Source organism: Pagrus major, chromosome 6 (assembly GCF_040436345.1).
Source record: "Pagrus major chromosome 6, Pma_NU_1.0".
In the NCBI taxonomy this organism is placed as follows: domain Eukaryota; kingdom Metazoa; phylum Chordata; class Actinopteri; order Spariformes; family Sparidae; genus Pagrus; species Pagrus major.
In genome coordinates this window covers 26815202-26841628 of record NC_133220.1, presented here as the reverse complement: position 1 = coordinate 26841628, position 26427 = coordinate 26815202, and the positions used below count along the sequence as shown (strand labels likewise).

General features: G+C 44.0%; 1 protein-coding gene across 2 annotated transcripts in view; it reads left to right on the top strand.

The window, feature by feature from the left end:
• Nucleotides 1–26427, top strand: part of prickle2b (prickle homolog 2b) — a 94435-nt gene that overhangs the window by 49633 nt on the left and 18375 nt on the right. The window contains exon 1 of one of the 2 annotated variants that reach the window (XM_073467393.1): nucleotides 25405–25911. The exons of the other annotated variant lie outside the window; for it this stretch is intronic. The gene's annotated coding sequence lies outside the window, so the exon portion shown is untranslated. Of the gene's footprint in view, nucleotides 1–25404; nucleotides 25912–26427 lie in introns of those variants that run through there. 2 annotated transcript variants of the gene reach the window in all.

Here is a 26427-nt window from a genome sequence, read left to right as displayed (position 1 = left end):
AGCATCTTTTCTGTGAGGACACGACTCTGGAAAGGCCACAAATTGCCATTTATCCAAATAGAGCAGGATGTGGTTTACAATATGAAACAATGAATATAGCAAGTAGCTAAGTAGTGTTATCGTTGCACTTAACTTGATAATCAAACTTTGGTGGCGACCATTTTAACTAACTGATTTGCTCATTCACAGCTGATGAAGAACTTCAGGGAGCTCAGATATTAATAAAATTAGTTGTTATGAGTTCCACCTTTGTGGTTTTTGTGGTTGCCATGGTTACATTGCAAGCTGCTGCGGCAAGCACAAGAAAAAAAATCAACCATCACCAGTAGCACAATAGAGACGAGTGGCAGGGTCATTTTGGACTTTCTATTCACCCCAAAATATCAAACTACTCCTTTAAATACACATATACGCAATTATGCATCAGCTGTTTTCCAAAACTCCCTGTAGAGAGAAGCCGCGCCACAACTTCAGTACTTTAACAGACCGGGCTGCAGATCAGTTATAGGAGGAGGAGGAGGAGGAGGAGTAACAGGGATGAAAAATGAGCAGAGTGTATGAGAAGATGGAGAGAAAGGAGGGTGAGGGAGTTAATGAAAGCCTGGGAGGATGGGTCAAGACAGAGGGACGCAGAGGATTACAGAGGAGTTAATTAAAAAGAAAGGGAAAGAGGGTATAGAGTGAAGCGTAGAAAGGGTAAGTAAAGTGAGAGAGGGGAAACACTGGAGCGAGGCAGGCGGGCAGCAGAGCGAGAGGGAAGTATAGAAGAGTTACAAACACACAGAGATGAACCGAGGGAGGGGGGGCGAGGTGAAAGAGGTAGAGGAGATGCTGAGCGAGGGACCAGTGCAGCTGTAAGTAGAGAGGAGCGAGGGACGAGGTTAGAGGGAGGTGGAGGGGAAGAGGAGGGGGACTGAGAGCGGTGCCAAGCTGTCCCAGGGGTGATGAATGAGGCCATAATGAAGTATCTGTGCTCCTCTGCCTCCGCCTCTGGCTGGAGAATAACCGCAGCCTTGGCATGGCCGCCAGAGCTGCTCAATCATGCCAAGGAGTACGCACACACACACACACACACACACACACACACACACACACACACAGGGAAGTTTGGATGATCCACACACACAAACGAGTTTGTGACAAGCTTCTGCGCTGCACAGCACACACACATATTTGCACACAGGAACTAATGACAGATGATCTGTCTCTTCCTACCACCCACTGCATCCCCATCGCACACACACACACGCTCACAATAACACACACATTTTTAGCTCCATACTGTTTCCGTCTCTCCACCCAGACCTGGGATGGCAGGACTGTGGAGTGTGGGTTTTGTAAAACAACCTATTGTTCAGTGTGACAGGCTGGTAATGCACAAGACACTGTGGTTCTCCACAGACACACACACACAGAGCGAGTGATGGAAGTCGAGACAAATGGTAAATTCCTCCTCTGCAGTAAACAAGTCGTGCCGTCCTGCGGTTTCCGCCGCTGTCACCAGTACACCGAAATGTCAGGCTGCCAGTTTGTCACTGCCACACAGACAGGACGTCTTCAGTGTGCGGAGAAGACAATGGACAACAGTAAATGTGGCCCCCCTCCCCCACTTGTATATGTCCATACGTGTATCTACATGCTCATTGTGTTCGCTCACCATGAGCCTCTTCTGACTCGTGGTGTGCGGCGCGTTTCAACGGCAAATATCTGCATGTAGGTTAATGTAAACAAAGTGTTGATGTGCTTCAGAGGAATCTGAAAGAGTCCTTCTCTGCCAGTGTCTCTGCATGTGGTTGCCTGCCTCCTTCGTTGTGCAACGCCCGCATCTAGATGAAGACGGTTGAAACCTCGCATTCAACCCTGAAATGTTACCGTGAGGACACAACAAACACACCTTTCAGCTGAAAACTAACTTCTGTTGAACTGTGTCTTTGTTATTCTAAAAATGATCAGTTCATGCTTGTATGAAATTGTTGTTGCTGTTTTGTGTGAGTCCTGTGAGTTGGTATCTGCAGTAAAACGTGAATTTCTGCTCCCCTCCATTCATAGTGTTGGAGGGGGGGAAGCTTTGAATTAGGAGGGAACAGCACTGGATGTACAGTATAGCCTGAACTTTGCTGACAGGCTGTTTTTCACTGATCCCTCCCAAAAGACTGGAGCTGAGAGAGCGAGAAGGAGAACTGTGGTGGAAAGTAGGACAGGGACGATGGATCTCTCTCGTACTCTCCTCTCTTTGTATGACTATCCACAGTTTCTCTCTCTGTGTTTCTGTTTGCCTATCCATGTGCACGTGCCTGTAACGTGCTTGTTTTGGCAGCATTGACAGCACTGCATGTATCATTACCTGAAATCTAATTCTGCATCCAAGCATATCTACGTTGGAATTAAAGTCTTCAGCAGTGTAAATGAACGTTGGAATGACAAACCTCCTAATGTGTTTTCGATGTGACAGTTATCCAGTCAGGCTCATAACAAGTTTCAGCACACCATGCCCTGACACCTCCAGTCCAGTATTTAGGAGCGGAATTAGTGTAAGGTTTCAAATCATCATTTCAGTTAACATTTCTGATGTGCAAAAATGTTAAGTTGCATTTTGTTTTTTTGCAACTATGACACAGTGTGTCCTTGCGATGATTCATTTACGAAAATAAAGATTAAACATAACAGATAACTTAAGTTGCTGTTGAAAATGAAAAATTGCAGTCAGTGCATCGCTGCATCTAATCTTGGTCTTTACTTATTGACCACTTATTTTTCATACATATTCTGTATTCTAAAGTTTTCTGACATTTTGCCACAAAGCCTGTTTGATTAAATAGTGAGGAAGTGCAGGTCATGGATAAGTATTCTCATGTCTGAATTAATAGTAAGCTGGACAGCACGCAGTAGAGTACAGTTAAATACTGTGGATGTGTTGCCTCTCTGAAATGACCTAATTTCCACATATCAACCAGCAGGCAGCTTGCAGTGCGCTTAAGAAATCTATTTGCTTTTTCCATGGAAATGGTTTTTCTTAAACATTTTCTAGCATAGTAAACTCTGTTTTCATTATCTGGGTACAGGATTAGGAGAACACAGGTAGGAAAATTGTTTCTCGCCTCTGTATATGTGTAGCTGAGTCTCTGACACCAGTTGTTTCAGCAAAGGTCCGATAACTTCAAACACTTGCATTGGACTGAAAAAGACTTTGTGGCCTCAGGAAACACGACTGATATCCATCGGGACCGGAGATCACTGTCCTCTTCATGTTTCTGTTGAACAGACAACCTTGTTTTGTTTTAATTAAGACTACAGTCATTCTCCAACATTCACCAAGCCATTATTTTGACCCTAAGATCTTTCCCACTCCATAACCAAGTTGTTTGGCTGGTTTCAGTGGAGAGTTTGTCACCTCCTCCTGATGATATAGGAAATGTTCAAGCAAATAGTTGTTTTATTACATATTCAGCAGATCCGGAGTAAACAAAAAGTTTTCACTTTGAGCCGTGTTTCTGCTCTTCCCATGAATGTCCAACATTAATCTGCTTTTAGCCTTTTAGCTTACCCTCGCTAGTTAGCTAGCAGCTAACTCTGTCTGTTGTCTGCTGCTGGACACGCCTGACTGATCATGTTCAGGGTGGTGGAGGTCACTGCACTGCTGCCTGTGTGTGTGTGTGTGTGTGTGTGTGTGTGTGTGTGTGTGTGTGTGTGTGTGTGTGTGTGTGTGTGTGTGTACTTTGGCTCAGCTTCATACAGACAGACAGCCTGTAGATTGGTCCGTTTCCAAACAAGTCATCTTTCCAGCACTCCAGCCTACATACTGCTCTCTGTAACTTGTCTCTCCTCCACTGAGCCAAGCTGTTCTTTCCCCTGCCACATATCTTCAGGATTTCTTTCCGTCTTTCTTTCTTGCCGTCTTGCCATCTCTGTTTCTGTCTCTCTGTAATTTGGCCACTAATGGTTTCGAGATTACTTCCCAGCACTCTGTGATCCGTGTCTCCTCTGCTGTGTTTTGCCAATTCTATACAGAAAGGAATGCTGCAAAGCAAACACACGCACACATAAACATGTGCTGTTTTCACAGTGAATTGTTGAGGTTTTGTCACGTCTCTTTTGCGAGGAGGGTTTGCATGTTGGGTTGTGTTTGAATTGCAAAGCAGAAGGAGGGAGTGAGAAATAAACATCAGCAGTGATCAAATACAAAGGAATTTGGAGCAGAAGAATGGGATGAAGAGAAAAATGATGACGATGATGAGACTACAGAGAGCTATGACTGAAAATTCAGGGAAAAGTTCAACCAAAAACGAAAATTGAATTATTATCTGCTCACCCCCATTGAAATGGACAGTCAGGTTAAGTTTCGTTGTCAACAAAACATTTTTGGAGCTTCACAGGTACATCGCTGACGTTATTTACACACTTTAGACAGGCTTGGCAGTTACAGTGAAGATTTTGGCTTAGAAAAGGTGTAAATAACATCTATTCAAGTGAATTTTGGATCTGAGGGCTTCTGGAGACTTGATTACTCTTGACAAGCCGTACGGAGACATTTTCTGGGGTGTTTTTTAAAGTTTTGAAACAACTACTTCAGTTGTTTAGGAGAATGCTGCAAAGCTGTTTTACTTTGAACCTGCAGAAATATGTTGTGGACTACAAAACTTCACCTTCCCCTGACTCAAAGCGGGGGTGACCAATTACAGGATTTTCATTTTTGGGTGAACTTTTCCTTTAAGTTTTAATTCAATTAAGCACTCATTTCACCTCTGTATAGGAGCACAGACGGGGAAAACCACACCTCATATTGCTCTCTCATCACAGAACTCGGCCACCAGTGAAGTGTTATTAGTTTATCTGTGACACGCGAATGCACCACTATTGCTTCCTCTCCATTTCCTTATTCATTTTCTCTCGCTTATTAAGAATTCCCAGTCAGGCTCCCAAATGGCCAAATCTGAGGAATCAGTCTGGAAGCCTGTTTAATAAATGAGTGAATAGTGCTGCCACTGTTGTTTTGGAGGACAGACTTTTCCTATGTATATGTGTGTGTGTGTGTGTGTGGGTGTGTATGTGTGTATGTGTGTGTGTGTGTGTGTATGTGTGTGTGTAACCCCAGTGGAGCGTGTAGCATTAATGAGAGGGCCGGAGACAGGCCTTATCACCAGCTTTCCAGTCCTGGCCAGACCTTAATTAGCTCATAAATGCTCAGTGCAGACGTCTCTGCGATACTGCAGGGCCAGGCACACGTGCACACACATAACCAGACAATGGACATGTGAATGCTGATACTGAAACCTTTGGCAGTATATCGAGGTGATATTTGGTTGACTTTTAAACCAAATCGTGTGTGTGTGTGTGTGTGTGTGTGTGTGTGTTGAAAGCAGCTTCACGTGAATTAGCTCCCTGCGGCAATAGCCTGTCAGTGACCTGTAACCCCCAGCGTTGCATTTTGAGCCCCATTATTTCGTCTCAGACTGCAGATTTTCTTCATTCTTCGGAAAAAAACGCTGATTTTCAGACCACCCCTGAATGTTCCCACAGTCTCTAACAAAGCCCACACTGCAGATAAGATAGCCACAGTCCTTGCTTTGGAAGGCTCTTATCTCTATACGCCCACTACTGTGGGACAAAATTGTCCGATTTCTTTTTTTAAAAAAAACTCATAACGTTTTGCCTGTCTATCAGCTCTTGTTATTCTCTCTGTCTGCATTTTCTCACGGTTGCAAAGTTCTTTTATAGTTGCACCTCTGGCCCTCACACACAAACACACACACACACTCAGAGGAGTCCTGGTGACATCGAGGTGTTAGAGCGGTCACTGCCTTTAACCCCCAGCCCCCAACCAGAAGTCAAAAAGGGCTCCACTGTTTGCCTCAGGTCAATGTTAGTTAGTGGAGAAAGTTGGTTTTCCCCTCCTCCTCCTCCTCCGCCTCCCATCCCCCATGCATCCATCCATCCATGCATCTCTCCATCCCGACCAACAGGAGACTGTAGCCATGAAGCATACACGCTGCCAGAAACTCAACGGTGTCTGTCTGCCTTTGCGTCGTAAAACAGCACATAAAGTCAGAGGGGTTTTCGGGGGGGATGGGTGGGCCCTTTGAAGCTGGACAATGACCTCCAACTTGTTGCTCTCTGACCACCCGCCCCCCTTCCTCCGAAAAACACCCCAGAAGCAGACACTTCCTGGATGCACTTTGTGTGTTTGAGTGGCCAAGAAAAAGATCTACATGTGTACGCGGTTATGAGAAAAGTGTGTTGTTGCTGCGGGCAATAGGGGCATCATGGTGATATGTGTTTGAGATTAAGTTTTTGGGTCATTAAAATGATCCCCTCGTGGCCCCGGCTCTGATGTAATCGGAGCAGACCGCACCCCCCACGCAGCGCCGCATGTGGCTGAAGACCCCCATCTCCAAGCATACAGAGATAATAGGGAACAGACCCAGGCTATTAATTAATCTGTATAATACAGTTAGATGCTCTGGTATGTGGCACACCAAGTTCTTCCCGTCCTCCCGAGATACACACACACAAAAACACGCTCAAGAGAGCCCTGTTCCTCATTGAATCTGTCAGTTGTCTGTCCCTTAGTCACTTGAGGAACATCGCAGTGGGCTGAGTGGCTCCAGCAGAGAAAATCGATGTTGTAAAGAACAAACACGACACGCCGGCTGAACCCCCAGCAACACTCCCACAGAACACAGCTTAATTTTTGGCTACGAGTCGATATATTGGAAGAACACTTGTCGCTTCTCTCATTGGAGTGTTTTATAACAGAAAAGCTTCCTCCATTTGCCAGCGATTACCTTCTTCTCCTCTCATTCTCTCTGCTTGTGTGTGTGTGTGTGTGTGTGTGTGGCTGGCGGTCGTTCTTAAGTAATGAAAGACGTTGAGGTGGAGCCGCGGGGGGTTCCAATCTCCGCTTCTCGTTCGCGTCCTTTATTTATCTCCGCTGTGCTCTCTATCTCTCTCTTCCCTTGCAATTATCTCAAAACCACTCACAATCACTCGAAGGCCGTTTCTCTCACGTGCACCTGCAGGCACGAACATGCACTCGGCTGCCGTACATCTCCCCTCCGAGCATCTTTTTTAACCCAAATCTGTCAAATTCCAGAGTAAAACAAAGATGCAACCACCTGGAGCTTTTTAAGATCACACAGCCTCACACTTCAAAGTCAGAAACAGGAAGCTGAACTGATGTTACTGCCAGCCGATACCCGCTGTGACGCACACACTCATATGTCATATGTTCACTGCCACCGCTTTGCGTCCTTCCTATTAAGTATTTGAATTCAGCACATGCCATACTTTGCTTATGTATCTTCCAATGCCAGATTTGATGTCTGCCTAGATATGACACATTAGCGACCACCTGCTCTCCTGCTTAATTGTTCACAATCTGTGCAATGACCAACTCTGGTCGCAGCATCTCTGTCACTGTCACTAAAAATATCCCTTCATTTCACACAAGTAATCCTGGCCTTTAGCCTGCTCTTCTGGACAGTTTGTTTCCATGTGTTTTTCCCTTTTAAGCCCACTTCAAGTAAGGTGACCATGCCTTTAAAGTGTACTTCAGATGTATGTAGGTGCTGATTGGCAGCCAAATATACTGCACCGCAGTTTCCCTTTAGAGTGGACTGATGATGTATAGGACCTGATCTGACTTTAAACAAACAAGAAACACATATACTCATATACTATTTGTGGTGGCACATTCTCTCATACATTTTTTTGGACTGTTGACTGAAAGCTGCTGCACACACACCAGATTGTTCAGGATTGTTCAGACTTTTTTGTGCGCCCGTCCCATGGCTTCTTTTTGTAATTTGTTATGTGCTTGTGGTTTAAATTTCTTGATATTCTTTACTTTTTAAAGCTACTGAATACACAACTTTCTGCAAATACTTCGTCATAAGTACACCACCTCTACCTACCTGCCATTATGATACATACCAGTGGAGTCAGGATGTTGAAGGGGCAGGGGTGACAAAAATAAACAGGGCACCAGCTGTATGCGGTGGGGCACCAGCACGCAGAAAGGGCACTGGAAGGGCACCATAGAGGGCACTTCACTATGTTTTGTCCACTATAAGGGCACACTAGACGGCACTTTATCATGTTTTACCTACCATAGAGGCATCCAAGAGGGCAATTTCAAGACATTTTTTTAGTAAGTCTGGAGTCCACAAGTGATACATACCATATTATTCATGCACAAGTAGAAAGCAGCCAACTTGTCAAACCTATGACCTACATTCCAAGTCTCACATTATAGCTGCAAGACTCATGTCTTTAGGCTCTTTTGAGCATCATCTGTGATGTGGAAACATCAGATTTACACGGTCGAAGACATGAAAAGTTTGTGATCATAGCTCAGTATTAAACATCTGCATAGCTGCTCTCAGGTGGTGTTCATGCTGGGTAGCACTAGACGAAGCATTGCCGCTGTCTGGTTCCCGATGTATATCCGACTTCACTGACAACATCGGAGCATCGAGTAGAACGTAGGGTAAAGATAAAGTAGCTCTGACTATGTTGTTGTTAAGCATTGTGCTCCTCCTTGTCCATCATCCTTCTGTATTTCCATCAGATAGGTAGGTGTGCAGTAATGAAATGAGACAAAGCTTTGGTTCTAAATATTAATAGCTTGACCTGTTTTCCTGTGTTCCTCTGTCTACAATGATGTACAATTGATGTTTGAATCATCAATGCTCAGGAGGCAGCCCTAGACATTTTGTTGAGTTGCCATATACTTTGTTTTCTCAGTTACAGTCACATGTCTCTTACAATTGTAATCTGCCATGTAATGCTTTAAATTCTGTCAAGTCTGCTGTTACAAGAGGCTTATTGGTCAGATTAGTCAGAAACACAGTAACAAATCCTGTCTTTGTCTTCTTCTAGGCTCTTACTGTAGATGCTTATGTCTTACAGGAACAGATAATGTGTGAATCACTACCGCACACGATGATTACCATCAGCAGTGATCAGAGCCAACATCTGATCTAATCTGCAGGTTTTTATAGCGCGTATGACGGGCTCTTTATCATAATTTTCACATTGGAGTGTGTCATGTGAAGCCATTGCTTGCCAGTGGCTTTCATGCAGCAGATGTATGACATCACATGCTGGCGTTTGCATTGTGACAAAGTGGTTTGAGGTGAAAGAGCTCAAGGACTGATCCCACCTTGATGAGTATGACTAGATTTTCAGTTAGTTAGCTCCGGTTTTGCATCAATGCGTGCCTCCCAGCCCACATGAACCCAAGTCTCCAACAAAAGAGAGAGGGGCAATCTTTAATCTGGCATTTAAATGAATAGCTTATACTTGTTTAGGTTCCAGCACAACTGCTTCGAATTTACATCCAACTCCTATTTCTGTACGATAAATGGGAGGGTTAGGGGTATACACACACACTTAAATACACACACCCGTTCCCTGGTTGTGTCCCTGGCCTCTGAGGTTTGGCTGAACAGTAGACCATGGTGGAGCTGTAAGTGGGTGCAGGCAGAGCAGATGTGGCTGTCTAACCCCATAGACCTAACGAGCGGCTGCTTGGCCAGTAGCCTCACCGCCACTCGGCTGCTTAGCATTCTCCCTGGAGAGCCAGTGGACACGGTAGCGAGCCACCAGTAGGGTGCTGACTTTAAACACAGGCTGACTGAGGTTTGCTCTGAGGTTTCGACGGGGGCCGGGCGGGCCATCTTAAAGCTTCAGCTAGGTTTATTAAAGCCATGTCCTTGTGTCTTTGTTGGTTTGTGTGCTGCCTATTAGATTTAATGTGGCTTTTGGGTCAGTGGTAGAACCTCACAGTTTTGGATTTATACTGTTTTTGCTGATTAGTAACTGTATTAAAGTGTAATGTACTCTGCAATGTTTTGCGAGGAAAAGATAACTTTTTCCAGCAGAGAAAGTTCAGTGGTGCCAGAATGAATTTTTGATTTTTGATGCAGTTTTAGTGCTGAATTCTCAGATTGACATCTTACTGCCCCACGACACTGTTGTTTTGTCCAAAGCGCTCATTATTTTTCTTATCTATCATACATGAAAAATAACAACAGCAGAAAATATCCAATTGGAAGCATCCCCACTATTTGGCATTTATTCCCCAAGAAACACTGAACATCAATTTTGTATGGTCTCTGTGATGCAGCAGCACAACAAAAGGAAATTTTAAGAAGGCTTGACTGTAAGAGTCGATACAATTTTGATGGCAAAATGGAAAAGTAATATAGGGTTGTGTGGAATAAGTTAAGGTATAATATTTTTGATATATTCACTATAAGAGTTTGACTTATTCGTATAATTGCAGAGAACTGTGTGAGATTCTCACATCTGACAGTTAGACATGAAACGAGGAGATAGTTAGCTTAAGCAAACATAACGACTTGAAATGGCACGAGGAGTGAGATTGGTTAGGGTTAGGGTAAGATTATCAGGGTAAGCCAATCAGAGGCAGAGAAGGGCAGGTTGGGCAAGCAGTGGGATTCGAAATAGACCATATTCACACGGCAGCCATTTTCTTCCTACGTCATGCTCTTGAATGCTGGGATAATGTTATGATGCTGCATTTCAGATTGCAAGTCGTATAAATGTAGTAAATCTGACAGATTATCATTTCACAGCTTCCCAATTGATCAGCAACTGAAAAGATGATGGATAGTGAAAATCTGGCACATTCAGCCATATTTCATATATAGATATATATAAGATAAAACAACTATGCTAACCATCTCCTGGCAGTCCTCATGTTCTACGTGCAAACATGAGAGTGGTATCAATCTTTCTCATCTAATTACTGTCAAAAAGGCGAATAATCGTATTTCCTTAAACATCAAACTATTCCTTTAAGAGACCAAGACTACTTATTCACCCTCTATCAGTGCCCTCAATTCAGTTGCCCTCCTGTTGAAGGTCAGTAGGCCAGTAAGTCAGGACTCCTCAAGTTGATGATCAGTCAGTTTGCAGGCCGACACAGGATCTTAAAAGTTTACCCAGCCTGCCGACCATGAGGGTGACGAATTTCACCCCTCTGCTCTAAAACAGTCATTTTTAGCTGAGAATTCAGGAGTGTGAGGAGCCTGGCATTGGGAGAGCTGCACCGACTTTGTGCGATCGATTTTTCTGTTTTGCAGTCTTTCGCTTTTATCACTCCATCTGACTTTCTCTCCTCTTTAACCTCTCTTTTCTTTATCCAGCTATTCTGCCCCCCCTCCTCCATCACCCCTCAGTCATTCTCTGTCAGCTCCCCTCAGAAAAAACTTTGCTTACCATGCTGAAGTCACAACAGACCAAACCATGAACAACGGGAATAAACTCCCATCAACAGATTACAGAGTCGAGCGTGGCTTTGTTTCCAGAAATATGTAATACATTGCACATGGATACTAAATGCATCCCAGATGCGAGGGGTTCATGTGTTGTTCAGTCTGTGCTGTCTGCACCCCGAGATCTGTGCTATGTCATCAAAAATTGTGCTTTCTCATATCCGCTTCCCAACATGGGAGACATTTTTATGACCTATTGTTTATGTCTACACATCTATCTACTTATTTTCCAATTACGATGCGGGGAACCTTGGGATTATTCTCGCTTGAACCTGCTGACTCATCCAGTGTATTGATCAGATATTGTTTGAGAAAATGAAAGCCTGTCCCAAAAGGATCCGTTGAAATACTCAGTTGAGTCTTGACTTTTATTTGTAATCAATAGAGTTCACGATGCATGGTGAAGCAGCACTCTGATCTCTGGGTAAGATCTGGCCTTTGGAGGATCAGATGGACAAGCAGGGTCAGCCACAGCAGCTAAATGCAAAACACCTCCTGATCAATAGAGATCAAGTGGCAGGTCTTCTCTAGGTCTCTGTGTTAAGGGGTCGGCTTTAAGGCTTGAAGCCCGCTATTGACCGTATTGACTAACTGAGGACTGACTAACAGAGGAATCTGGGTGGTTAATATTGCATTCCATTATTAAAAAAAAACAAAACAAACAAAAAAAAAAACCTCCAACTCAGAAATATGAACTTGTGACTTGCAGTGGATTGCAGCATAATGCCAGGTCACACGAGAAAGTTACAGAGTTAAGTTCTGTGTGCAGAGACTACTCACAAGACCAGGTGGTGAACTACTGTAGCTAGCACGCTACCCACTACCCACTCTCCATCTTTACTATGTCTTGCACTATAATTACGGTCTCTCAGAGCTAGCTATAGCTTGCTAACTGTGAGCTAAATATTAGCCAGTTAGTAGGACAGTAAAGGATTATTGTTTCCCATCAACTCTTGTCTAAAATGTCTACACACCATGTCATTTTTGTGGTGCAGTTTGAAATCCATCAGAGGAGAATAAAATGGTGCAACATAGCTAATGAGCTATGAAGCGTTTTTCTGTTTATCTGGCTCTCCAATACCTCAAAGTTAAGCTCTGTCAAGAAGGCTTGCCACTGGTCAACGGCGCAAAAAGGTCACCAAAGTTGAACCAAAGTCAAGGAATTCACACCCATCAGTGAATCTACTGTTTGCAATGAGTCCAGTGAAATAGATTTCTCCATGAACTTTGGATGTTTGCTTTTGTGACCAGGCCACAGGCGACTAATGTGAGTATTGTACTTGTGTCACAGCGTATGGTGGATGGGACCAATAGGGAATCTGTCTCAACGGGATCCTCCTCATATGCCAATGGAAGGTTTACGTACAATGGTAGGGTTGAACTAGTAATGAAACAAATCCATAGGTCAAATCCAGAGAATGCATGAATGTATTGGCATGTAGCTTGGCTGTAGATGGATGAGCTTGGTTGATACCATGTGCTCTCCCTCCCTGTCATGTGCTTTTTTTTTTGTCTTCCTCATTGTGTTTCCCTCTCAAGCTTTGTCTCTCAAGCCCTCCTGCTTTTCACACTCCCTTTTATGTCTCCCTTTCTCTCTCGGCCTATCACCCATTGATGTTACTTTTATGATCTGTTTTTATGATCTCTCTGTCTCTCTCTCTCTCTCTCTGCTAACCTCTTGGTATGCTGCAGGGATGGAATAGCAGACTGACTGTGATTCATTCTGACGCCAGCATCAGTCTTGTGGCTGGCGCAGTCTTGGCATGCATATACGCACACGCTGTGACACACACACACACACATACAGAGCAGCCTTTCCTGTCCAGAGTTTACTCTACTGGCTGGTACGCTGCCCCAGATACCAGAGAGGAGCCAGAACAGGCACCAAACATCCAGTGCTGTGATGTGATTAGACATGGAGGATATCGATAGTGCCTTTTCACAGATTTAGTGTGTCAGTCTCTGTTGTGCTACCCTGAGCTGATGGGTTTCCATGAATTTTAGAGAAAACAGTAGCTTGTAAGGACACTGAGAGGATTGTTTGCATGCTTTTGTGTGTGAGGGAATGTGTCGCACATGTGCTTTATGGCGCACGCGCAACCACTGCGTGACTGTGCAGCATCATGTGTTTGGACTATCTCGCTGTATGTTTCTGTCTGGTTAAAATGAGTGTTTATGTGGAGACATGTGGAGCCCAGCAACAGAGGCGAGAAGAATGATACACAGTGATTAGCTGTTTCACGCTTCAGGGAGCAGCCACAAAGGTTTTTTTGTTTTTGTCCATGAAATAGCTCCAAGTGAGTGAGTTAAAAGGTGTAACATTGGTCATTTTGGAGCACATGTGAATATTCTTATGGCAACTTATGCCCATGATCAGTGATTTGTCATCATTTTTAAATCAAACCAGGCTTTGGTCGCTGCTTTTTTTTCTCGTCTCATGTGTGTTATAACATATGTTCTTGCCAAGTACATGTTGGAATCTGATGGAAAAAAGGCAATGATGTATCGTCTTTATTGTCAGTTTGATCATAAGAATGAATGGCGTGTTTATGGCCAGTGACGCCTGTGCTGCTAATTCAGAGCCTCCCACACATAAACGAGCTGAAAGAGCAGCAGCTTGTCTCTTTCAAAAAAAATACCACTCAGTACATTCAACCTGCACTTAGATAACCCGGCTCTCTGTGCACACGTGTTGGTATGTTTGTGTATATTATGTGTTCGTATTTCAGGTGTATATGTGCGTCTCCTCAGTGTGTGTCCTTGTTCTCGTGTCTGAATACTTGGCAGCCTTTCATATTCCTCGTCGCTCTCCCAGTCAGTCTGCACCTTTTAAACAGTGGATTCATTGATGGTCAGGTCTTCTTATCCTTTGGACTGTTTTAACCAAATCCCACACTAACCTTACTGTTCCCCAGGTTGTGTGTGTGTGTGTGTGTGTGTGTGTGTGTGTGTGTGTGTGTGTGTGTGTGTGTGTGTGTGTGTGTGTGTGTGTGTGTGTGTGTCACCTTAGCTTTCCTTACTTACAAAATAAGCATACAGTTGCATGCATTCTTGCTCTCCGAGTGGGTTTGTCCCGCAGCTGCACAACCCAATCGCCTCGGATATGTCGAAACTTTACATATGTGAAAACTTCACTTTTCTTTATGTTGCAACTTTGCATTTCTTTAGGCTCAATTTTAAATTTTATGTTGTGACAACACTGTCCTTGTGGTCTGTGTTAATCAGGGGTCGGCCGATATTTCAGGGCTGATACTGATACTGATTATTTGAAATCAGGGAGACCAATAACCAATATTAATTTGCAGTAAAAGTGAAAATCTCAGTAACGAACGACCAGTGATGGAATGAACCTAGTACAATTTACTTAAGTACTGTTCTTAAGTACAATTTTGAGGTACTTCACTTTAGTATTTCCTTTTTTTGCTACTTTATACTTCCTCTCCACTACACTCCAGCCAAAGTAGCACTTTTTGAAACTAGTTTATTTAGCAATAATTTGAAAAATGCTGAATATCGGCCCCAATCGTCAGCCAGGCCGATAATCAGTCTATTGCTAATGCTAATAGTAATGGTTATATCTAGACACAAGAACTACCGGATAAGGGGTTAGGAAGATAACTTGTTTTTGCTTAAAATACCTGGTTTTGTCGGCAAAAACATGGCTGTAGATGTCTTCAAGTGTCTCGTCAATGACATAAATTTCTTTGCACCACAAACATGGTTGGAAATTGTCCCGAGCTCTCCTTAAAAATATCCAGGTGCATCAGAAATGTAAAAACACAGTCTCGAACAGTGGTCACTGGCTTCACAGCCTCACCACCTTGCTGTAACACTATTGAAAGTCGGCTCATAAACATGGGATGTGAACATGCTATGACACACTGAAGAAATGTCAACGTGGTATGTATAACACATGTGGTTTGCAGAAATGTGAACTGCCCACATGTTATGCTGGTGACTGGGCTGAGCTGCAAGTTTTCCAGTTATTTTGATAATCCCTCAATTGTTTCAGTCAGTTTTTAACCAAAAATGTCCAACATTTGCTGGTTCCAGCTTCTTAAATGCAGACTATGGTCAATTTATGGATTAATCGTGAAAGTAATTGGTGCAGCCCTGTTGCATGCTATGCAGCAGACATGATTCTGTGTTTTCTGTGTGAGCACATGTTTGAGAACTGGCCTGTGATGTCATACGTGTGGGTCAGCAGAAGGACATGATTGTGTCTGGAGCTCCATGGGGGGTGTAAGAGGCCTGTTTTCGGCCTCCTTGTTGCCTGAGCGGTGCAGCACAGAGGCCCGTCTGTGGCCCGGAGAACCCAAGGAGTGCCAGGAGCCCGCGGGGCGAATAAATATGCTGTGAAAAGCGTGTTAAGAGAGGTGTGAAAGGAATCGGAGGGCGAGACACTGGGTTTTGTGTGGAACCGTTCCCTCCCCCTCGCCTCTGCAGTACACATGCTCTCTCTTTCTTTCTCTAACACACACATACTTACAGTTTTTCCTTTCACACACACACCTCGCACAGAGGTTCACAGTTCAAATAAACAGCGGCTCAAGCAGCGGGCCGGGTCTGGTGTAAACAGCAGCGGGCCAGGGTGATTTAGTTTCTCTCAGGGCACTGCTCCCTCTCACTGCTTCCTAATGGGCCATGCATTAAATGGGGGGACATAGGGGAGCAGGAGTAAGTGGGGAATGAAGTAGGTGAAGAAAAAGCTACAGATTGACAGAGAAGTTTGCTCAGACCCGGTTTTCATAACAAGCCTGCAGTACATTTTAAAAGGCATGAGAAGTGACGGATTGAAGGTCCGTCTTTGCTCGGAGATGCGTTCACTCTGAAAGTTTGACCTCGGTTTGATAAAAGTTGTTTAATAGGATTTGTCTGAGTGAATCGCTCAATGTGACTCATTCCTCCTCCCGTGCCTTCTCCACAGCCTCGTCTGTCCTTGCTGCCTACAGTCTCACTAGCGATCAGTCAATAAAGCCCAGGGTTCGCAGCGTCCGTCGGCCTGATGAAACACACAGCGAGTCTGTCACGTCCTGGAAATGGCTTCTCCTCCAATCTATAACCTCCACAGGCCTTTGAGAGCCTGTGGGGAGAGGGGCTGTGGCGGTCTTATTGACATGGACATGGTGTGTTGTGTGTGTGCGCTCATCATCCATCACCCTTTGTTAGGGTAAACAGTGTAACGAGATGAAATTGGGGGGAATTAAATTGCCTAAAACTGACAGAGAGGAATCCCTTCGAGATGAAACCCTGCTATTGGATCAAAACAGACCTTTGATGAGTCTCCGCAGGCTCACCAAACATGATACTAATATACTCTATTAGCTGAAGTGACTCAGTTTGTTAGTTTAAACTCTTCATTTCTTCTTTCAGATTCATCGGTTCATTATTTAGACTCCCACATGACCTCATCCAGGGATTATCTCTTTCTTTTTCGCACAACTAATTTACTTCCTTTCTTCAATACGCTGCTGTATATAAACACAATAAGATGGATGTCTTTTGAAACACTCTAGAGCTGGATTACTGGGGCCTTTCAGTTCTACAATGCTTTCGACCAAGAGAGAGATTTCTGTGTTTTTGCCTGTGCCCTTCTTACTGACTTGAAGTGGGCGGGGCTCAGTTGAGAAAACATGATGCCGCACAATCTCCTGCACCAATCACAATCTAGCTACATCCGTCTGTTCAAAGTCTGAAGAAGTTGTGGTATTTTCACAGGTTGCCAGCTGACTGTCACTGTAACGAGCTGAGTGTTTATCTCATTATCTCTAACCATGAAACGGCTAATGGAGTGCTATTTGTTTCAGCGTAGTTACGTGTTTCCTGTAAAAACAGGCAGCAGCCAAGAGGGCGGAATGTAGGTTACGCCCCGCCCCACCCCTTAACCACCAGGTCGCTAATACTGCCTCTGCCGACCGACAGGTTCCAGTGAACATGGCTGGTCCGGTTCAGTTTGATGAAAGGGAATACAGTACCAGGGTGGTTTTCTTCCCAGGTTTGGGGTTGAGTCAGCGAATAGTCAGCAGTTAACGTCACATTTCGCAGCAGTTAGCGCTTACTTTCGCAACAGAGCTACCAGTATCTGTCAACCAGGAAACTCCATAAATCACCTCAGTACCGTAACTGGCCTCCATTAACATTCTTTGACGACACGGTCTGGAGCTGTTTATTGAAAAGCTACTATCAGTACGTTTGTTAGCAGTGACTTTAGCAACAAGTAAAGCTATCTGTCCAGAGGCGGCAGCAGAGGGAGAACCACCAAATATTCCCCATAAAACATGACCCAGTTTCACCCACACAACTAAATGAAGTTATAAAGTTTTGCTTTTGTACAGTAATCAGCGAGCAACACTCCACTCTGGTGTTGCATTGGACGAAAAATGAATATACGCCCCTGAGTGCAGGATGAGTCATCAACAATTATAATGATTTTCCAGGAAGTTACAAACTCTAAAGTTCAAAATGCCATTAAAAATCACTACAGAACAGCTTTTGTTTGTTGTTTTTTTTTGCCATTTTTGGGCCTGATACTGGCTTATAGGTGTAGATATATATGAAGAAAAACACTTTAATAAATAGGGCTTACTTTTTCAAACTTTAACTGTAATTGTTGCTTATTTGCTAAATATTGAATTTTATTGTTATTTAATGATTGTGTTAAGATTTGAGACCAATTTCTGAGGGACTTAGCCAACTTAGGGAATTGTTTTAAACAAAATGCACATGTTATATTTTCATATTTTCCACTGTCTTCACAGGCCCTGGCTGTATCCACACCCTCACGCCACTTGTACTGATTAATTTAACAGACGCTGTGTGTCTGAGTGTCCTGTATGTGAATGTCTCAGTCTGTGGTCATAGATCAGTGTGTATGCGCATTGATGTCAAGCAAAATTGTCCTTCAAGTTTCAGTTATTAATTAAATTGTTATTCACGGAAGGACTTAATTGCTTTGAACGATGGCACAATGCCAGTCCTGCTCCTCCCTCCACAAACACGCAGCTTCTTGTAGTCTGTCTGTAGGTAAAGTATAAATAGATCAGATTGAACCTGACATAGCAATCGACTGACTATCATGACACAAGTTATTTTGTTGTCATTAATTATTTCACCCAAAACCACATACATAAACACAGACTGTTCCCATGATGAGAAAACTCAGACGTCACGTTAGCGTGTTGAAAGAACCTCTCTTCTCTCCATCCTGCTGAATTGTGTTGATAACAAATTGCAAACCAAACTCATGGTGTAGTTCTGCACAAGCAGGGAGCCCTGCTCATGTACATTTTTCTAGTTGGTTCCAGAGTGGATCCAACGCCCCCGGGCCAAACTCCGTTTGATGGACTGATCCCGTCTGTCCCTGCTCTAGCCACAAGTCCTCGAAAGCTAAATATTTAAACGTGGCATAGCTGAGCATTGTGGTTTATTTAACTAAAAGTTTGAGCTTAAACCATTACGGGGGAGCTCTGGAGAAAGTGTAGTTCAAAACGCCTCCTTGGCATGGGATAGTTTTTAAAAATACAGACTATGTTTGGATCGCTAGGGCAAAGCCTTTTTTTCAGTCTCCTCATTCCTCGCTCAGCTTGTACTGAACAAAACCTCTTCTTCCTTTATTTTTCTCACGTTATCTCTAGATTTTAAAATTCATGAAAATACCAAAACCCCACTGAGCATCAGGCCTGCTCCAGAGTCTTACCAGCCAACTACACATTCAACATGTGCTTCTTTTGTTTCACTGTCTCACTCCAGCTGGATATGTTGATTTAGCTTCTTTATAAACAAGAGTGCATGCGTACACACCCTCAAACTCCACATAAAGGCTTTTGTGTTGGCTTGGCTTTCTGAAAAATAAGTGGTAAGATCATATATCAAGACTGCGGCTGCCACCCCGCAATTGTGGTCCTGCTAATGAGTATGCTAATATTCATTATTAATGATGGAACATCTGGTCAGTCGGCATGGGATTGTGGCGAGGGGCGAGGGGCCACAAGGTGATTTGTTTCAGCGAGAACACCAGAAATAAAAGTCAGAAGAGGTTTTCTTGATGGAGCGATGAAGTGAATGAAGCCAAAAGAAAGAAAAAAAAACCCACGCTGAGAGAGAGCGAGATGGAGAGAGTCAGCAAATCAGTATCGACACCCACACCACTCATCTGGGTCATGATGACAAGGTGAGGAAGAGGAACATCAGTGGAGGCTGAATGAGAGAGTTGAGTCAGAGAAATGGCTGCGGGGTGCTGAATGTGGGAGGTTCGGAGGCGGGTGGTTCATTCATGGAGCCACACGATCATCCTGCATCAGAGCTGGAGGTTTATGTGTTGCTGGGAGAGAAATGAGAGATTCTTGTGCATCACTTCGCAACACTTTTTTTTTTTTTTTTAAAGGAGATTGCTTTTCAGCACAGATGGGAAGGTTGAGCTCTCAGAAAGCTAGATCTCCTCTCCCAAATGTCTGTATATTTCTAAAGCACGGACGCAGAAATAATAATAATAATGTCAAAACTCATTTTTCACTCTCACTTGTTTGCCATTCCTCCGATCCCACTGCGTCCACTACAGTATTTCACTGCTTCCTACGACTGTTCCTCCCTCGTCCTTTTTTTTCAAATCCAGAGCATGACCTAGTTATGTTTTTGAATCAGAATCCACATGTACGGCACGGCTGAGAAAAGCTCATTGACAAACCGCCGTTGTCGGGCACAGCATGCTGGAAATCGAGCTGCGTCGCCCTGGAGAGTGCTGTCTACAGTGGAGATGGATGGTCTAATGGACAGATGAAGGTGGAGGGCTTGGAGTGTGTTTTTCCTCTGTGCTGAAGAGCCCTTGTGTAAGTGGGCCAGGAGGGGGCAAAAAATAGCTCCAGTCCCCTTGAGGAGTCACTCCACAAGGTCACCTCCTTGCCCTGGGCCTTTAAGCGTGAAACTAAGTGTCCGTACTCTTTCCTTCTTCCCCCCTTTCCTTGCTGTCTCCCTCTATTTTCCTCTCTGTGGCTTAATGGCTTACCCAGGCCTCCTGTATCAGCAAGGTCTCTGCAGCAAGAGTGGAGTTTGTGTGCTAACGAACCCCGGAGCTAATTAGAATTTCAGCCAAGCTGGCTACTCTCCTCATTTCCTTGCCATTTCCCTCCCTTTGGACAAATACAATTTCACCCCTCAACTCGTGCAGAATTAATCCAGTTAATGTTCAACATGGGATGAATAATGGCCACTTATCTGCTGGGAACATGGATACAGAGGGGCTCTTGGGTGGAGCCCCGCGGTCTTGTGTCACACTATAAATCTACTTTCTGGGCAGAGTAGTTGAGCCAAAGTACTGCTGGTTCATGGTAGAAGAGAGGTCAATCTTCTTCAGCAACAAAGTGACCAGAGCTGGGTTTGGAGAACCAGTGAACCTTTATACAAACTGGCAGCCATTTCCTCTTCTTTGTAACTAGATGCGAGTGCTCACATGAATCACTACACCCTTAATGTAGCGGAAGGGCAGTTATCCAACAGCAGGTAAGCAAACAAACTCACCAGGATTATCTGCGGTGGTTGACAACAACTTCCACACGATCGCCAACGTGCCATTCACTGAGTTCAACGCCCCAGTCGCTTGATTTGTTGGTCTGTGTCTTCATACAGAATCCAGTGATTAAAAATTGACTCTTGAGATTTTCTTTTAGTCTGGTTGTGCTTGAAACGGTTTCTAACAAAGTTTCTTCAGACCACATCTTAAGGCAAAAGTTTTTATAGCTTCTCGTGGCCGCATACAATGATGAAAATCCTGCTGTCACATAGAGGGGCGAGACCTGATTAATAGTTCAACAGGGATTCATAGTGTGTGCATTTTGTGAAGAAAGACAAAAGGGAGCCTGAGGGAAAAGTTGAAATCATCCTTTCTCTCACCTCTGCACTCCTTGCCAATTGTGCGTGAAATGGGCGTGCTATTCAGATTGTTGCTTTCAAAAAGTGACAGCAACGGAACGGACACAGCCACACCTCCATTTCCAAAGCTGAAAAGGTTTACAGGTATGGGAACAGGTTAAGACATTATTAAGGCCTTCTTAAAGTTGTGAGTAAGCAGTTACACTGTACCTGCATGGTTGCTACACTGTACAGCTGATGTGTATCCCCTCAAAAAGGCATCTACACTCATGGCTGCACGATATTGGATTTTTTGTTTTCTGCCATATAGATAGCAATATGAAAATATACAGGAATTTTCACTCGATAACTTGAATAACTCAATAGAGGCAATGCAAGTGATATTATAGTAGGTGGAAGTCACCATGGTGACGTTGTAGTTAGTATTTATCAAGTGCTGCAATCTTAACGTTCAGCTTGAATACTGCAAAAACACAAAAACACATCTAAATGAGACAGGGCTGAGTTAATCTGACTTACTTGACATTGCACGTCCATGTGACTCTTGCATGTGAGCACATTGCGATGTTGATGCTAAAATGATATATTGTGCAGCCTTAATCTACACATCAGGGCTACCGAGACACCGCATGAGAAGCACTAGAGCTGCGATTAGTCAGCCTGTGTTATTTTCAACATGTTTCCAATGCTAGTGAAGACTGTTGAAAGTGAAGACAACATTAGAGGAGTTGAAGAAAGCCTCAGAAACAATCTCCAAGTCTCGTGCTCAGCATGACCGCCACTCTGTATCACATTGAATGAATAAATGCTAACACCTTGTAGCCTCCTAAACAGTACTGACTGATGGCAAAATAGAAGTTACCTGATTCATCGCTAGTTTTCAATTAAAACATGGTTACTTTTGTGAATATAATTGAAGCATGTGGTCTGATCATGTATGATACAATCTGTCCAGTGTCGCTGGACAAAATTTGAGACATGATGTCCAGGTTTGCGTTGGATTTGGTCACGTCAATCACATCGTAGGGTAACACAAAGTCAGTGCTTCAGCTTACATTAACTGCGTTGGGCTGGAGTCGGGTTTGCCTGTTGAGTTCGGGTGGCGCTCGGTTACTGCTTTCTCTGACTCTGTCGGGTTCACACTAAAAAAATGCAGCCCGGGCCGCACTCTAAATCAGACAACCCCTTTTCTTAAAGCTTGGTGGAGCCTTTATTTCTCCCGTTGTTATTGTTGTTTTTCAACTTGTTAACAATCTGTTTTGTGGTTCTGGAGACCCAATCTCAACCCATGCGAACACTTTATACTTCTTTGGTGAAGTTTCCAAGTTTTGACTTCCCAAGCACTCCAATTAGAGTTTTTCTATTAATTTAATGATTTTTATCTCCAGTCAAACCAAAATCCCCTTGAAGGCAAGGTCCAGTTACTGAGGAATGATATGGTGTGATAATATTACCCTCCCCTCAAAATCATGGCTGCTCAGTTCCAGACCAGTTGGCTCATGGGGTAGCAACACAGTGACGTAGCCAGTTGGGGATCAGATTCTGGGTAGTGTGAATACTTAAGAGTCGTTAGAAATGAATCTGCTTAACAAACCTACAGCAGCAGCGGGAAGAAAAGCTATATGTGAGTGGAAGCTGGTGCTCTCCCTCCCTCCCAACATGTCTGAGCTATCAGCTGTTGGGGTGAGTCCCAGCTGCCTCGTGTGTTGACTCTAGAGTGATAGCCATCAGCATTTGCCACATGAAAGGAGAGGAGACTGGTGTTCCTAAAAAAGCAGATGAGAAATAAAGATGAGGAGGCCATGTTGGGATGTTGGCTATATTTTCAAATGGAGATAAAGGCATTGATTTATCTGGAGTGTTTTCTGACCATATCAGGCGGTATATAAATCAGTTCCTTCCCTGGTAGGACGTGAATAATGTTCTTGTAGGATAAGATCCTTTGGGGCAGTACAACTTTCTTACAGATAGGGCTCTGCCGGCCCCGGGGGAACATGTATTTACAATATCGCTCATCCTGTGCTTTGATACAGACAAAGGCCTCAATATGCTTATGCATGCTTAGGAAGGGAGTAAACCTGTTTGGCTCACTGTCTAAAATTACCATCACTGTGCATGCCAAGAGTCATGAAGGCAATGCTATCTGTGGTATGTCCCCGAAGCTGGCCTCTATGCTTTTATTCAGTCCTCTCATGGCATTTTAAACAGCTCACTGCAGATCGAGGAACAGTTTATTGGGGAAAAGGGAATGACTTATTGGGCCCCAAACCAGATGACCCACTCTGCGGTTGCTCCGAGCAGAGGACACTGTCACTTAGGGCTCCTTGTAAAATCTTGTGGATAGGCCGTAAGTACAGCCTGAGCTGTAATTGATATTCTTGTGTTTGTAAAGGGGGCAGCGATTATATGTTCAAATGTATGAGGCCGAGATGTGGTGAGAGTCGCCCCGCCACGTGTGACGGGAGGATCCAGGGCAGAAAGACGGCTTTCACCGAACAGAAAAGCGGAGCTTTAGTCTGACTCCAGGGAGGTTAGAGGAGCAGTTCCTGAAAGGAGAAAAGAGAACCGAGGAGGTCGTTCAGAGCTGCCGGCTTTTCTTCCTTCCCACATTTCTTCTTCTTCTTCTTCTTCTTCTTCTTCTTCTTCTTCTATTTTTTTTACTGCTATTTGGCCAACAGGCAGCAGCAGTGCACTTTGGGAAAAAAAATATATACACAAATCTTGATTTAATTACTCTCTAACCCACTTTCTTGCTATCCATCCTCCACAAATCTTCCACAAATCTGTTAAGCTTTGATTGCCAGAAAAACTTTTGGGCGTTTTTCCCTTTTTCTTGACACATTTTGCGTTACACAAATAAGCAAATGAGGAGGCGCAGTGGGACGTTGTTTAACACTCCTACCACTCATTGTAGGAACAAGAGCAGAGAGAGGGAGACGGAGAGAGAGAGGGAGGGAGATAGCATTACGGAGTTTGTTGCCATGTGAGTGTTTGAGAGATTAAGAAGGAACCAAAATAGCTGAGATGGTGGCAATCTGTTTGGGAACAATTGTGCTGTTTATGTTGTCGCAGAAGCTGATCTAAACGACTCCCTACATAAATCAGTCCCTTGCTGTAATTTCTTCCTGGTTGACTATATTTTGATAATCTTATCAATGTGACTAAGAGTAGTATATATAACAGACAAAAGTCCCCTTTGAATGAATCTTTGGCATATTCTTTGGAATCTTTTGGCACCCTACAGGTGCACAGGGGTTTTATGATCCTACTAAAGTGGCTTTACATTTGTTTTTGATTCAGTGGATTTTCATTGGTCTGTAAGCCTTTTGTCCTTTCTCCGGCTAATGTCGGCTTCTTATGTTAAACAGCACTGTTTTGTTTACAGGGGCTCACCTCCCCGTTTCCCCAAGCAGGTCAGCGCCCTGCAGCTCCTCTCTCTCCTCCCTCTCTTCTTGTTCCAGGCCGGTTGATTTCGGGGAAGTGGGCTCATTCACATGCAAATCCTGCCAGAACACCATAGTCATTCACACTGCTAATTACACCAATGTTGGGACGCTGACTTGCTGACATCACACCGGGATATTAGCATGCAGGGAGGGAGGAAAAAAGTGTGTGTGTGTGTGTGTGTGTGTGTGTGTGTGTGTGTGTGTGTGTGTGTGTGTGTGTGTGTGTGTGTCAAGTCAACCAGAAAGGGCACAGAAGACAGGAAGTGAGTGAATTTGCCTGAAAACAAAAGCTTTAAAATATAAGGGGCTTTGACTGACCGTAGATTTTCATTTTGTAGAAATCTAAAAGAGGCAAGCGGATGTCTTGAACGTCAGAAAATTGCATCTTTATGTAGCTGATCGCCCTTCAAGAATGTTGCCATTCCTTTGTTGTTTAGTATGATTTCAGCGGAGGAGTCCTTTTATTTAGAAAAAGAAAAAAAATCTTAACTAAAGGTCTGCACATTAGCTTCCATGAGCTATTTCCCTCCCTTCGCAGTCTGTGTTTTAATTAGGTAAAAAAAAAAATCATTGAAGTTACTTTACAAAAATTCGCATGTAGATATGTGGGGGACAAAATAAAATCACAATGTACAAAGATTAAATCATAATGTGCCTTCAGCCCCAAAACTTTTGACAGTGCCACTTTTATTTTGAAGGTGCCCACCGGAAGTGGCGATGTTACTTAAGGGCACTTGACACCGGTTCAGGATTAAAGCGCTGCTATTCAGTGGGTCGGTCAGCAGCGAGCGGAGCAGCTCCAGCGCTCCGTGCTTTTACGCACCGATAGTCCGCACGGATCTTCTCTCAGACTGCACAGCAGCGAGCCTGCCTGCTCCTCAGGAACATTTCTCTTTCATTCACCTGGATTTCCCTCTCTCCCAGCGGAGTCTGCGCTCTTGTTTGGATCTGTAAACAGGGGGATCTGATTTTCTTTTCTTTTTTTTTTGCGCACTTTAAGTTGGCTCCTCGTCTGCGCTGCTGAACTCCTGAGTGTGTTTGCGGAGAGCAGAGGGGGTTGACAAAAGGCTTTTTTTTAAAAAAAACGGAGGGGGTACATGTAGCGGAGGGGTGCGGGCACCACGCAGCGGGTGAGAGTGGGGTGCTTTCGTGGCAAAGCTGTGGCGTTGGAGTTGTGTGTGTATGTGTGTGTGTGACAAATTCTGCGATGAGGAAGACTTATTTTAACACCCGCACCAGCACCGCAACCAGCGCCGAGGAGGTCAGGGCTATGGCTTCCCTCCGCCGCAGTTTGTAAGAAGGTAAGCAGCTGATCATTGATCGTGTTTGTTTTGTGTGTTGGAGCCGTTTTGCAGCGCGACCGACGACCCATTTTGGAGCTTTGCATGCGTAATGGAAACGAGATTTGAGTCTCAAATATATTTCTGTATAAAATCAAGTTGGTTTCTGACTTTAACCTCTTAACTCTCTCTGAAAAGTGAGCGTTAAATGGTCGCAGGGCTAATTATTAAGAGGCTATGCGCCCAAATTAGTCACTTTTGGCCTCTCTCAGCATCACTTTACTCAATCAGGACTTAAAAAACGTGGTTATACGTGGATAAAAATAACACCCAAAGTGCAGAGAGGCTGGACTGTCTCTCCCTCTGTGGACGTGTTCTCACCAGTTCATATCCCCCACCCCACCCCCTGTAACGCAGTGGTCAAGCTACTGTGGGCTTTCCAGCCTGGAAGTCTTTGTTGTGCAGCCTCTGTGCCATATGGATTTTAGGTTGCTTATTAATAAATGAACAGATGAATAAACGGGCATCTGTAGGATA